The sequence below is a fragment of the Otolemur garnettii genome, unplaced genomic scaffold, assembly GCF_000181295.1.
Source record: "Otolemur garnettii isolate 467f Iridium unplaced genomic scaffold, OtoGar3 scaffold00033, whole genome shotgun sequence".
Lineage (NCBI taxonomy): Eukaryota > Metazoa > Chordata > Mammalia > Primates > Galagidae > Otolemur > Otolemur garnettii.
This window is the reverse complement of record NW_003852428.1, coordinates 632,801-645,701: the sequence shown is the minus strand read 5'-3', so window position 1 is coordinate 645,701 and position 12,901 is coordinate 632,801.

Genomic DNA, 12,901 nt, shown 5'->3' with positions numbered 1-12,901 from the left:
CTGCAGCTTGTTAATAATAGATCCATTTCACCATATCCATCTCCTTGCACCTTCAGATTCTTTCCACTGAAACACACCAAAGAGCACACTTCTTGGACCCCAGTAGGCCAATAGTTAGTCCAGGTTCCAATTAGCCCAAATATCACAGTATTAACTTCATACCAACGTGCATGAACCAATTCAGTAACTGAATTTTAGATGACTGCATCTGTACTAAACAAATCGCTGTCCTTAGCCTACTATTTCCTCTTACTTGGCCTAACATTCCTGAAATTGACTACCACGTAAACAATTCAGGATCCTAATAATTTGAATTGATGAAGGCTTTGCTTTTATAGTATAGACTACAGACATATCTTTCTGCTGTAAATCATAAAAATTTGTGTTCAAGATTTCATTGGAATCCAGTTCCTTTTGGACTTGTAAGTCAGGAGATGGGGAGTTGGTAGGAGAGCTTGAAGGAGATAGAGTATCATATTTTGATAATGGATTATCTGATAATATATTATTCAATTTATGGGGGACTGGTTCCCTCAGATATGGTGAAGTGGACTGTTTCTCAGGTAAGGAAAGTATTTTGAGGAACTCTAAAGGATCTCATTCACAGATACCCAAATATAACTCCCCCATAATGTAAAGTTTCAAACTCTTCTTAAAAGTATCCTTTGCAGACAATAAGGAGCTCATGATATTTCCTTCTTTCTTTATGCTATGAACACCTATCTTTTAGTGGTATCTATTATGAATGATTTATACTTCATTTTATCATCTTCCAGCTGAATATTATAAGATATTAAATGGGAAATAAAATCAATTTAATGAGTTTATAGAGCTTTAAAAATAAAATATGGATCATCAATAAAATAATAGAGTATGCATTCCATATAAAGTACAGTGAGTCCTCACCTAACGTTGTTGATAGGTTCTTAAAAACTATACCTTTAAGTAAAGGGACATCTAATAAAGCCAACATTATCATAGGCTAATTGATATAACATGAGGTTATACATTTCTGGTCACAAAGAGCCCACTAAACTTTTGAATAAAACAAAAAAGCTTCTAACATGAATCATTAAAAGAAATGTGAGCTGGGTGGAGCCTGTGGCTCAAAGGAATAGGGCCAAACCCAGCCCCGGCCAAAAACTGCAAAAAAAAAAAATAAATAAAAGTGAGCTATACATACATTTAAGAAATATTAATTTAAAAAAAAAAACAGGAAGAGAATCATTTGCCTGCTTATTCTAGTTCAGAGTGCAGGCAGCTAGAGCCAAATCTAACAGCTTAGGCTACAAGGTGGGAATTAACCCTGGACAGAATAGCATCCCCTCTCAGGGCAGACTCACATGCATTCCCCATTCACTCATCAATACACCAAGCAGCATGATGTGCACATCTTCAGGGTAAGGGAGAAAACTGGAGAACCCGGACAAAACTCATATTCGTTTTTCTTCTCTTAGCAATAGGGAGGCTTGTCAACTATTTCATTCAAGTTTCTGTAAAACAGAGACTTTCTCCAGGAGCCCTACCTAGCATGCTTCCAAATGTATGTTCTTTCACCCCCAATGTAGTTCTTATTTGTTCAGTACTGATTTAGTCCCTCAGGAATGTAAACTGTACAAGAACATGGCCTTTGTTAAATTCACTGTTTACCTGAGTCCCAAAACAGTCTGCAGCATCAAAATGGGTATCAAAGGGCTATGCCAAGGAGGATATGGCAAAACATCGTGGGAGGAGTTTAATTTTTTCCCAACATATGTGCTAACATGTTTTAAGCAGAAAGAATAAAGTAAAATGCAAATTTTACAAAGTCTCTTTGTTGAAGTCTGAATTGGGACAAGTGTAGAGGAGGAAGTCAAGATAATGAACTGCTCATATCACAGGGGAAAACCTGCAAAGGTAAAGACAGGGAGAGAGAGATGGAGATACTGAAAGTCTGAATGTTTGTGTCCCGCAAAATTCATGTTAAACACTAAATCCCCAATGGGATAGTGTCATGCAGTGGGGGCCTTTCGGAGCTGATTAGGCCTGAGGGCAGAACCTTCCTCAGTGGAATTAGTTCCCTATAAAAGAGGCAAAAGGTAAGGTGACCAGATTTTAACATTGGTAAAGCAGGACACCATTGACCGGGGAGTAGGGGGTTCTTAATTAAAAATTTGGTCTATATGGAGCAACACAAATTTTCATAGAACACAAAAATAGTATTACAATATACTTTTTAAATTTCAACATAAGTATAATTTACAAATATAATACATTGAAATATTATATATAGTATTATTTTATTCTTTGGCATATTTCTCACTTGAGTACATTTTTTTTAGTAGATTGCTGTCTTTGTTTAAAAGGTCATGTAATTTTTCATGAGAATTTGTTAAATTATATTTCACACAAAATGGCTTTCAAAGTCTCATCACTTAATTGTGATTTTTCTGATATCCACACTTTATTTACCATAGAAAAAAATGTGTTCAGTCACAGCATTGGTTCCTGGTAAGGACAGCGCATATCCCACAATGTTTAGTGCATTATTGTATGGAACATGGTTTGTTTCAAAATGATGAAATATTTCTAAACATTTGTTCTCTATTGTGATTTTTGCTGATGCCCAAGATTTAAACTTTTCCTTATCAATATATTATTTTAATAATGGTACCTCATAAGTCATAAGTGTCACTTTCAAGGCTGGTGCTAGACTTTTTGCCGCCACTATAAAATATAAATAATACGAGTACTGTCTGTTAAATTCATGAAATAAATAAATAAATAATTTACCTAAGTGATCTGAATAGCTGATTTGTTGACATCACTTGTTTAACTAGCACTAGCACGTAGTATGATGTGTATCATCTGAGAGACAGTTACAAAATGTTTTTGTCGTTGCCAATGCAAAAAATGCCATTGTTCATTAAGTCCAAACAATGGTGGTTGAATTCTAACAACTGATCAACAATGTGAACTTTGATAAGCAGTTCTCGATAATCAGTTTTCTACAATTATTTATTATTAAAGTTTAACATTATCAAATTAAGAAAAATAATATAAAACTCATATCCTAGTGAAATAGCCACATGGCAGCCGAAACCATATATTCCCTTCCTGTTCTCCTGCCATTCCCTAGTTTGTTGTGCATTCTTTCCAAAAATCAGGACATTTTTAAAATGCCACGGGACACAGGACAAATTGTTAAAAATCAGGACTGTCCTGCCAAAAGCAGGACGTCTGGTCACCTTAAGGGAGCTCATTTTTAAGATATAGCTAGATGGGAATCTACAAGGAAGAGAACAGCAGATACATAATTGGATGAAGCCTTGATCTCAGACATCCTAGCTTCCAGAATGTGAGTAACACAGTTTTCTTGTTTATAAGACACAAAGTTTATGACATCTTTGTGAAAGTAACCCAACAGACAAAGACATATGGTGATGATAAAATATGGTCAACAGACCTTGATAAATAAGTAATGGGATAGAATGATAAATAGTAATGGGATGGGGAAAGATTGGAACTAATGTAACTCATGTTTCTGTTTTGCGTAAATGTATAGATGATGGTATAAGAAAGGACAGAGATGTACCACCGGGCACACAGGTTTGCTGAAATAGATTATAATATGGATATACATCATTGCAACAGATTAAAGTAGGATCTGAAAGTAAGGAAGTGAAAACAGTAAATAATGTCATTAAAAAACCTTGGTGGTTATAGGTAAACACATCACATTTAACTTATTTTAAACTAAAAGAGATTTAAACATGTCTTTTGTTTAAGAAACATTTGCTAATAAGAAAAAGAGAAAGTTAAAGATGCAGGAAGAAAACGGTCTAGGATGAAATAGAGGTCTGGGCACAGAATGTGGGATTGGCAACTAAAGGGCTGGCCTTCTCTTCAGATGGCGGGATTGGCAACTAAAGGGCTGGCCTTCTCTTCAGATGGTGGGATTAGCATCTGAAGGGCTGGCCTTCTCTTCCTTGAAATGTAGCATGATGATCTGAAAATGGATTCAAAGAAAGATGAGATTGTCAGGTCAGAATTTCCATGGGCCTCATAAGAAAGAACCTCAATTTTATATGAAAATACTGCTCTATATTGACAAGACTATTTAAGGAAATTAGAATTATAAAAGAGCAACAATTAGGCACTATAGTAACTCAGGGGTTAGGGCACTGGCCACATGCACCAGGGCTGAGACCGCTAAACAAACAAATAAACAAAGAAAAAAAATAGCCAGGCATTGTGGTGCGTGGCTACATAGTCCTAGCTACTAGGGAGGATGAGGCAAGAGAAATGCTTGAGCCCAAGAGTTTGAGATTGCTGTGAGTGATGCCACAGCACTCTACCAAACCCAAAGGTAACATAGTGAGACTCTTTCTCCAAAAAAAAAAAAAAAAAAAGCAACAATTAAAATTAATATAATTTCCTATAAGCAGTAAAAAATAAAAAGAAAACAGCAGTAAATATGAATCTACTTGATATTCCAAATCTAATGTTTCCCCTTAAATCCACATTTCACCTAGACAGCTAGCAGTAGAGCAAATTGCTTAATATCAAGTATATTGAGTATATATATTCAGATGAAAGCAGAGTAGGAGCAGCTTTAGTATCTAAAGTTATGTTTTGTATCTTATCTTTAAGAATTTTATAATTCTTTCGACTCAAGAGTAGCTAATTAATTTTGCATCATGAAAATGTTGACACTGTAAAAGGCAATAAAACATAGGAAAAGTATTAATGTCAATGATCACTTTGCCTGCATTTCCCTGTAATGATGAATCTTTAATTACTGAATAAACACTAATATCTATATTTCACTTTTCAACAGTCACTTTTACTTCAGAAGATAGATTAATAAATACGACCCCTGATTCAACCATAAGACTTTTCACCATACTTCTTTTTGTTTATTTATTTGTTTTTTATTTAATCATACCTGTGTACATTAATGCTATCATGGGGTACAGTGTACTGTTTCTGTATACAATTTGAAATACTTTCATCCAACTGGTTAACATAGCCTTCATGTCATTTTCTTAGTTATTCTGTTAAGACATTTATATTTTACATTTAGAGAGATTCACATTGTACCCTTATAGGATGAACCATAGGCGTAATCCCACCAATCACTCTCCATACTTCTTTACAAATATTTCAGTATTTACTACATAGATGGTCAAAATGATGTTGTTTATTTCTTTAACTATTTAATTTATTGACATTTTTTCTTTTGTTTTTCAAAGAAGGCTATTATTAATAATGTGCTTTTTCTATTTTTGTTCAAAATCTTATAGTGCTATTGTCTTAGTGCGCCATCCTTATGATCTCATTTAATGTGAATTACTCTTTTAAAGGTCCCGTCTCCAAATCAGTTAGGAGTTAGGACTTCAACACATGAATTGCAGTGGGGGCGTTAAAATTTCATCTGTAACGGCATATTTACAGGGTTCGTCACCAGAATCATAGGCTTCTTTCCAGTTACTTTATTACCAAGAGAATAAAACAAAATCCAGCCTTTTAAAATTAGAAATTGCAAGTCATATTTTGATAAAACACAAAATTAAAAAAAAAACTAAACAATAGCAAACATTCCACTCATCTACCTAAACTACTTAATAATTATTTTTATTCCCTCTATAGCGAGGAAAGTGAATCACACATATGTCTTGCTTAAGGTGTATATCCATGTACTAGGTTATTTATTATAGAATGTGTATCATAAATAACACAGTATATGCACAAGTATATATACCTAAAATTTATGGATAGATTGTATATCATCAATAACCTAGGAAAGGGAATCACACATACATCATTTTTAGGTGTCCCGTATATACATGTATAAAATTAGGTTCTTTATGATAGAAGGTAATGCTGTCAAATGAGGTGAGATAGACAATACTTATTCTGGACATTCAGAAATATTAGCTAAGGTTATTAGGAACTGTGAAGTAGAGTTCCAAGAACTGACTTCGCAGATTGAATCACAAAGATAAAAACCAAGTGTGAGTGATTTGTGATTCTTTCTAGTCCCCCGGTCTTGGTGAACATGGACCCTCCTAGTGTCACATTGAAGGGCTGAGAAAGACTGTACAGGACTTGCAATAGAAAGAACAAAGGAGATGAGTTGAAAAAAGAAATCACAGCAGCCAAAGCTGTTTTCATCCTTCATAATTTTGAGGACAGAAAATGGCATTCTATGTTAGGATATATGGAAAACAACACAGAACAAACAATGAAACATTTGTTATGCACCAAAAAACCAAAAAGGGTACACAGTAACCTAAAGAAAAACCCTGCAATGTGCAGATGTTTTCTTTTATTACTAGACAAATCAGAATAAATATAACTATGATACATAATATTCATAGATAAGTGGATAGATAAATAGGTAGAATTTATTCCCCCTTCCTAGTCATGCAGTATTTCAAATCGAGTGAATAAATAGATGAATGGCAGATCAAAATAATTTACTTAACAGCTTTTCATGATCAAAATACGATTAGTAAAACATTACTTTTGAAGGGGAATTTCAAAATGTACCAAGCTCATGGTACATTTTAAAGCATAATTCTGTGTAAATATTTTATTACAGAAAGACTTGCGATAATATGGACATAATTTCAGACAACATCTTAGCACACTACATACCATAGTGTAGATCTTACTGACTTTGAGGCAGATGCACTATTTCAATCACTGCTATCACTCTGATATTCAGCACTGTGCAATTTATTTATAAGTATTTTTATTTTTATAATATTGAATATTTTTAGTTCTTGAATATGTGCGTTAATATAGTCCTGGGAATAACATTTAAGAAGTGTAATTCAAACACCACTGTCCTGTATGTGAAAATATCATTCTTCTTTTCTTTTTCTTTGAAAATCTCATTCTTAAGGTATAAAGTTTTCATTCTTTAGCCTGTAGAAGTTGTTCCTTGTTTTCCTCTCTTTGACAATTTAAATAATCCACTTTGCTCACTTATGCTGTTACATGCAATGTTAATGCATACTTTCATATTTATTTTTAATAAAAATAATATATATATATATTTGCAATTTTTGGCTGGGGCTGGATTTGAACCCACCGCCTCCGTCATACGGGGCTTGCGCCCTACTCCTTTGCTCTACAGTGCTGTGCTGCCCAATACTTGTGTATTTTTATGATGGTACAGTGTACTGTTTTGGTCTATGTATACATTGTAGAAAGCTTTAAGTTATTCAGTGTCTGGAAAGAAGTTTCACCTTTCTTATCACTCACTACAGGCTTATATTAGGCTTTTCTTTCTGCTTGTTAAAACTTCCAGGGCTGAATAAATCTTCCTGACTTAGGTGCATTTCCTTCTTTTTTGTGTGACCACACTTTGCTTTCTCATAATAAACTCCATTCTTTTCTAGTTACATAAGTAGAAATAAAAACTATTCATTCTTTATGGACAGACATACACAAGATAGAGGAAGTTAAATCTTCTTATATATTTATAATCTCCACACTTGAAAACTAAAAAAATAATTAAATGTACCTCCCACTTGTTTTGTAATAAAATCAATTTTTGTATATTGCAGATAAACTTTTCTTAATTGAATATCATTGTAACTTTATAAACTTTCAAAAATGTGATCAATTTTATTTATATCATATGTTATTATTATTTTGAAGCTCAAATTTGTATAAGTTATACCGGTGGGAGCCCATTTATTGCAGACTATGGTCATTAGGAAAATCCTGTTGAAAACAAACATGACTTCTGGAGATCAAAGGAACTTCCAAGTCATATACCTTTAAATATAAAATGGATGTAAACACCGAGATAATATCTCATCAATATCACTAGGAAATATAACCAGCACATACACATTGAATTAATGTATATAGTACACATCCCACATTCATTTTGCAGCAGAGTTTCACACTAAAATGAGGTGGAATTTTATTCTTTATATCACAAGGTGAACTATAGGGCACAAGGTGTTTTAGACCAATCTCTGCAAGCCAGCTGGAACTGCTTTAGTGTGTAGCTTCTTATCAGGAAAGAATGAGAGGCTGGTCTCCCAGACAACGGATGCTTCTGGCAGGATTTTCAAGGCAAGGGTGTCCAGGTTGGCTGGCATCAAGGATTCCAGCAAGATCAGTGGGGCAATGTTTTTCTAGACCAGATTTCCACCTTGTTGCAGAAGGAAAACTTAAGGCAGTTAATAAACTTTATAATATTCAGTAACACAGGTGTACACGACTAAGCCCGTTTTCTGATACAGCCACTTAGTTTTCTGTCCAGGGTCACAGAAGATCCATCTGATTTATCAGCTGGGGTACAATATTGAAATTAAGATGAAAGTTACAAGGACTTATTTTCTACTTTGATTTTTTGTCTTTATAGTGAAGACACAATTTAGTATCATGAAAGAATTTAGTTTGCTTTTGTGTGAACCCAACATTCCAGTACTGATTATTTCAAGGCAGTTCTTCAAATGTATTTTTTAAGCTGCATAATTTGCTTCTCTCCACCTTATGATGTCACAGCCCCTCATGCATCTTGCATTTGCATTGAAGTGTAGCCTCTCACCCCACTTAATCTCTCCCTCAGTCCCTGCTTGGTCGGCCATCTCAATCTACACATGACTTACATCACCCTCAAAATCAGGTGGTTTCAATAAAATCTGTGCAAGTCCATCCATATAGCTGAGTCTTATTCTCACTAAGTTTTTTTGTTTAACCTTATATCTGAATAAGGATTTATCTCACACTCAATTTTAAGTAAAACTATGAATGTGAACAAAATTGTAAGTTAAAATGTATTCCCCAGAGATCTTTGAAGCAATCACGTCACAGGCTTCTAATATCAAATTTTGTAATAGAAAAATCTAAATTAATATGATCTCTTCTCATTTCCAGGTGTCTTTTTTTGTAGAAGTATGTCTTCTTTCCATCTTCTCTTTTCTTCCCTTCAATTCTTCTCTTTTCCCTTCTTTTTCTTATCATTAGTGTTCTAGTTAAGCATTTTTACATTCTAGAATTTCTAACTAGAATAGAAGTGAATGGAGACAGTGTATTTGGGATGCGCTCTGCCGCTCACTTTTTCCAATGCAATGCACATGTGATCAACTTTGGGCCTTTTCTTTCTAACTTCCTTGTCAGTTTCTGCCCATGTACTGTCCATGTTATCTTTCATGGACTGTGTGGGTCATTTTGAAGGTTTTGAGATACACAAAAAACACAAAATGGAAAATCTCTGTAAACTGAAACAGATGAAGTCCACCCAGCGACACTGATAAGCCAAGTACATTGACACTTGCACTGGCGAATCAGAAAGGATATTGTCTAACCATTTTTATTGACCACCAAACAATAGACCATAACACAGTCTGTCGCAAAACGTTGGTAGTGACCTATATTATCTAAATTTGTCGTGTACCTTTTGTCTTCCAGAAGTTTTTGGAAATCACTGGTCAATCGTGCTCTCTCTAACCAAACTTGTTTTCTTGTGTTTTGTAGATTTATTATTATATAGATTATATATTGGGCAAGTATAAGTATAGGTAAACCTGTGACTTTTTCAATGTAGTGGGACTTTGGAGTGAAACATACATGTTAAGTCTTTTTAAATAAACAATGTTACTTGACCTCTTGAATTCCAGACACGCTGTTTGTACATCTCTTGTTGGCTGTTTTTATTAGTTTCTATTGATGCCATAACATTTTATCACACAAATTATCACAGAGATAGTAGCTGAATGTAACATAGGCTTATTATTTTATAGTCCAGAGGTCATGAATTCAAAATAGATCTTCAGGTGTTAGCAAAGTGGTGCTTCTTCTGGGCATTTGAGAATGGATACCCTTTCTTCTCATTGTCTGCTTTAGAGGCCACCTGAATTCCTGGCTTTCTGGCTTCTCCCCCCATCCTCCAGTCTTCAAGGGAAGAAGTGCTACCACATCTCTCCTCCCTCTTTTCCCTTCTTCATTTCCTTCTTGCCCCCACTTGATGCCCCCATACACATTTCTGCTTTCCTTTTATCACAGAAGGACTCTTGTGCCTACTTATATTTGGTCCACTGAATAGTCTACACCCAGGGGTCCTCAAACTTTTTAAACAGGGGGCCAGTTCACTGTCCTTCAGACCATTGGAGGGCCGGACTGCAGTCCCCGGGACAAGTTAGTTGCTAAGCAGGACAGGCAGTGGTGGCAGAAACAGCCGGCGGGACGGATAAACGTCCTAGGCAGGCTGCATGTAGCCCATAGGCTGTAGTTTGATGACGCCTGGTCTACAGTAACCATCTGTTTCGTGAACCTTAATTTAACCACATCTGCAAAGTTGATTTTGCTGTAGGTAACATATTCTCACAAGTTCCAAGTTAAGAAAATACATATCTCTGGGGAGGCGTTACTTAGGCTATCATACTGCACTACACATTTTTGGTTATTTGGTTACACTAATATTACTTTCTAGTCAATGTATGCCATGATCCTTGGACTCTATAAAATTATTTCTATAACTATATGATATGAAAGTCTAATAAGTGTCTTAGTTCTAGAGTTATTATATGCCATGCTATTAAATTTTGGTTGAATTGAGAATTGAGGTTGGCTTAAAGTTAGTGTGATATTTTAAAAATTTAAACTCGTCATTAACTTCTTTTTTTTCCCTTGAGAATTTCAACCATTAACCACTAAATTCATTAGCAGAAAACGTTTTCTATTATCTGTGTCACATTAATCACATTACCAATTACACTTAATTGCTTAAAAGTGGAGTACTGAATTTACCTTCATTTTTAGTTTTTCTGTGTTAAAAATAAAAACAGAAGAGATACTATTTAAAAATAATTTCTCAAAATTTATAAACTATACTTGTCTCATGCCTATTTGTGTTATTATAAAAAATAACACAGCCTGAGTAATTGACAAAGAAAATTCCTAGAGTTACTGAAAAAAGCTTTATTTGGCTCAAAGTTCTGTAGGCTGTTTCCACTCACAATGAGGGAAAAGAGGAGCTGGCCTGTAGAGGTCACATGGTGAGAAAAGAAGCAAGAGAGAGGCGGGCGGGCGAGGACAGGCTGTTTCTTGTAAGAAGCTTTCAGGGTAAATCTGGTGGGAACTTTTGTAGGAAGAGAGCAAGGACTCACTCTGTACCATGAATATGGCACCAACTCATTCATGAGGAGTCAGCTGCATGATGTAAACACCTTCCTTTAGACCTGACCCACAACATTGGTGATCAGATTTCAGCATGGATATCCAAACTATCCCAGCACTGGAGATGACTTGTAAATGCTCTGGAATCTGCACACACACATACATACAGACATTCCCATGTTTCACACACACTCATCATACATATGCCAAAACGTCTCAAGCTTTACACATATATGCTTGTTTTACTTTTTCACATTGATAATATATACATTTCTTTATAACTTTTCTTACACTTAAGATCATAACATATGCATTTTTACCAAGACAATAAAGTTCCACGTCGTTCATATTTTATAATAGTTGCGAAGTAGTATCTTGTACAGAGGTACCATATTTATCTAATCCTAAAGCTTAAGTTATTTATTACTTTGAAAGTATTAATAAAAAGTAGACATCACACACACACACACACACATACACACGCACATGTACATACAATATACAAGGTCAGACAATTACGTTGGCGAACTTATCCTAGAAAAGTATTACATACTCAGTGCTGGATATTGCCATGGCCACTTCCGAGGTACTCCCCTTGGAAAGCTATGCAAATAAGCCAGCACCTAGTCTACTCCTTAAACTTCAGAATAGGCTTTTTTGTGTTTTGATAGGCTAGTGTCACCATGACCACAATAAAAATCAAAACTAATTCCTAATTTTTCTAAAATTCTATTGTACAAACCTGTTATAATACGCCCTCTGCCACCCTTAACCATTAGAAACACCTGATCTCTTATCTGTTCCTTTGGGCCTACATTTTCCAGAATGATGTACAAGTAGAGTTATAAAATATATGGCTTTCACAGTCTGTTGTCTTTTAATTAGGATGATTTCATCCTGAAAAAGCTCATGGCGATCTTTATGTTGGTCTGTTTCTGGGTTCTCTATCATGTTCCCTTGATTCACAGGTGTATTTTTCACCAGTTCACAATGTCTTAACTATTGAGGCTTTATCATAAGTCTTGAAGTTGGATAGTGCGAGTCCTCCAGCTTTGTTCATCTCCTTTAATGTAGTGTTGGCCATGCTTTTGCTTTTTGCCCCTCTGTATAAATTTTAGAATCAGTTTGTTGAGAGCCACACTATGACTTGCTAGGATTTTAACTGGGGTGGCTTTGATCTATATATCATGTAAGAATAACTGACATCTTAATTATGTTGAGTCTCTTTTTATGAGCATGAAATAGTTCTTTATTCATCTAGCTTTTGATTTTTGATAAGAATTTTATTGTTCTCCTCATATAGATATTATACATATTTTATTAGAATTTACCTAAGTTTTTCATTTTTGGCTATATTATTGAGGCAGAGATTAAAATAGGGAAAATAGGTGACACAGAAAAAATTCAGATTGTACAAAAATTAGAAAAAAATTAGAATTAGAATCTACAAAGGCAAAATCTGTGGTTGAGCTGTGATTGTACCCATTAGAGTGTCTTCAAGTGACTCTGACGTTACCATCATTAGCATCAATTAGTGTTGTAGATACTTTTGCCCCGAATGGTTTTGAAAGCCATGACATATCTGGATCTGCACAAATAAAGTAAAAACTCCACCATCCAATGAACAAGAGGAGACAACATTCTCATTGACCAGGAAGACAGCAATACAGGGGGGAAAGAAGAAGGGAACCTTAGATGACCCCAGTGCTACCATCCACTTGAACTTGTGCCTCTTCTGGAGTGTACTATATTGTGTTAACCTTGACACACCCCT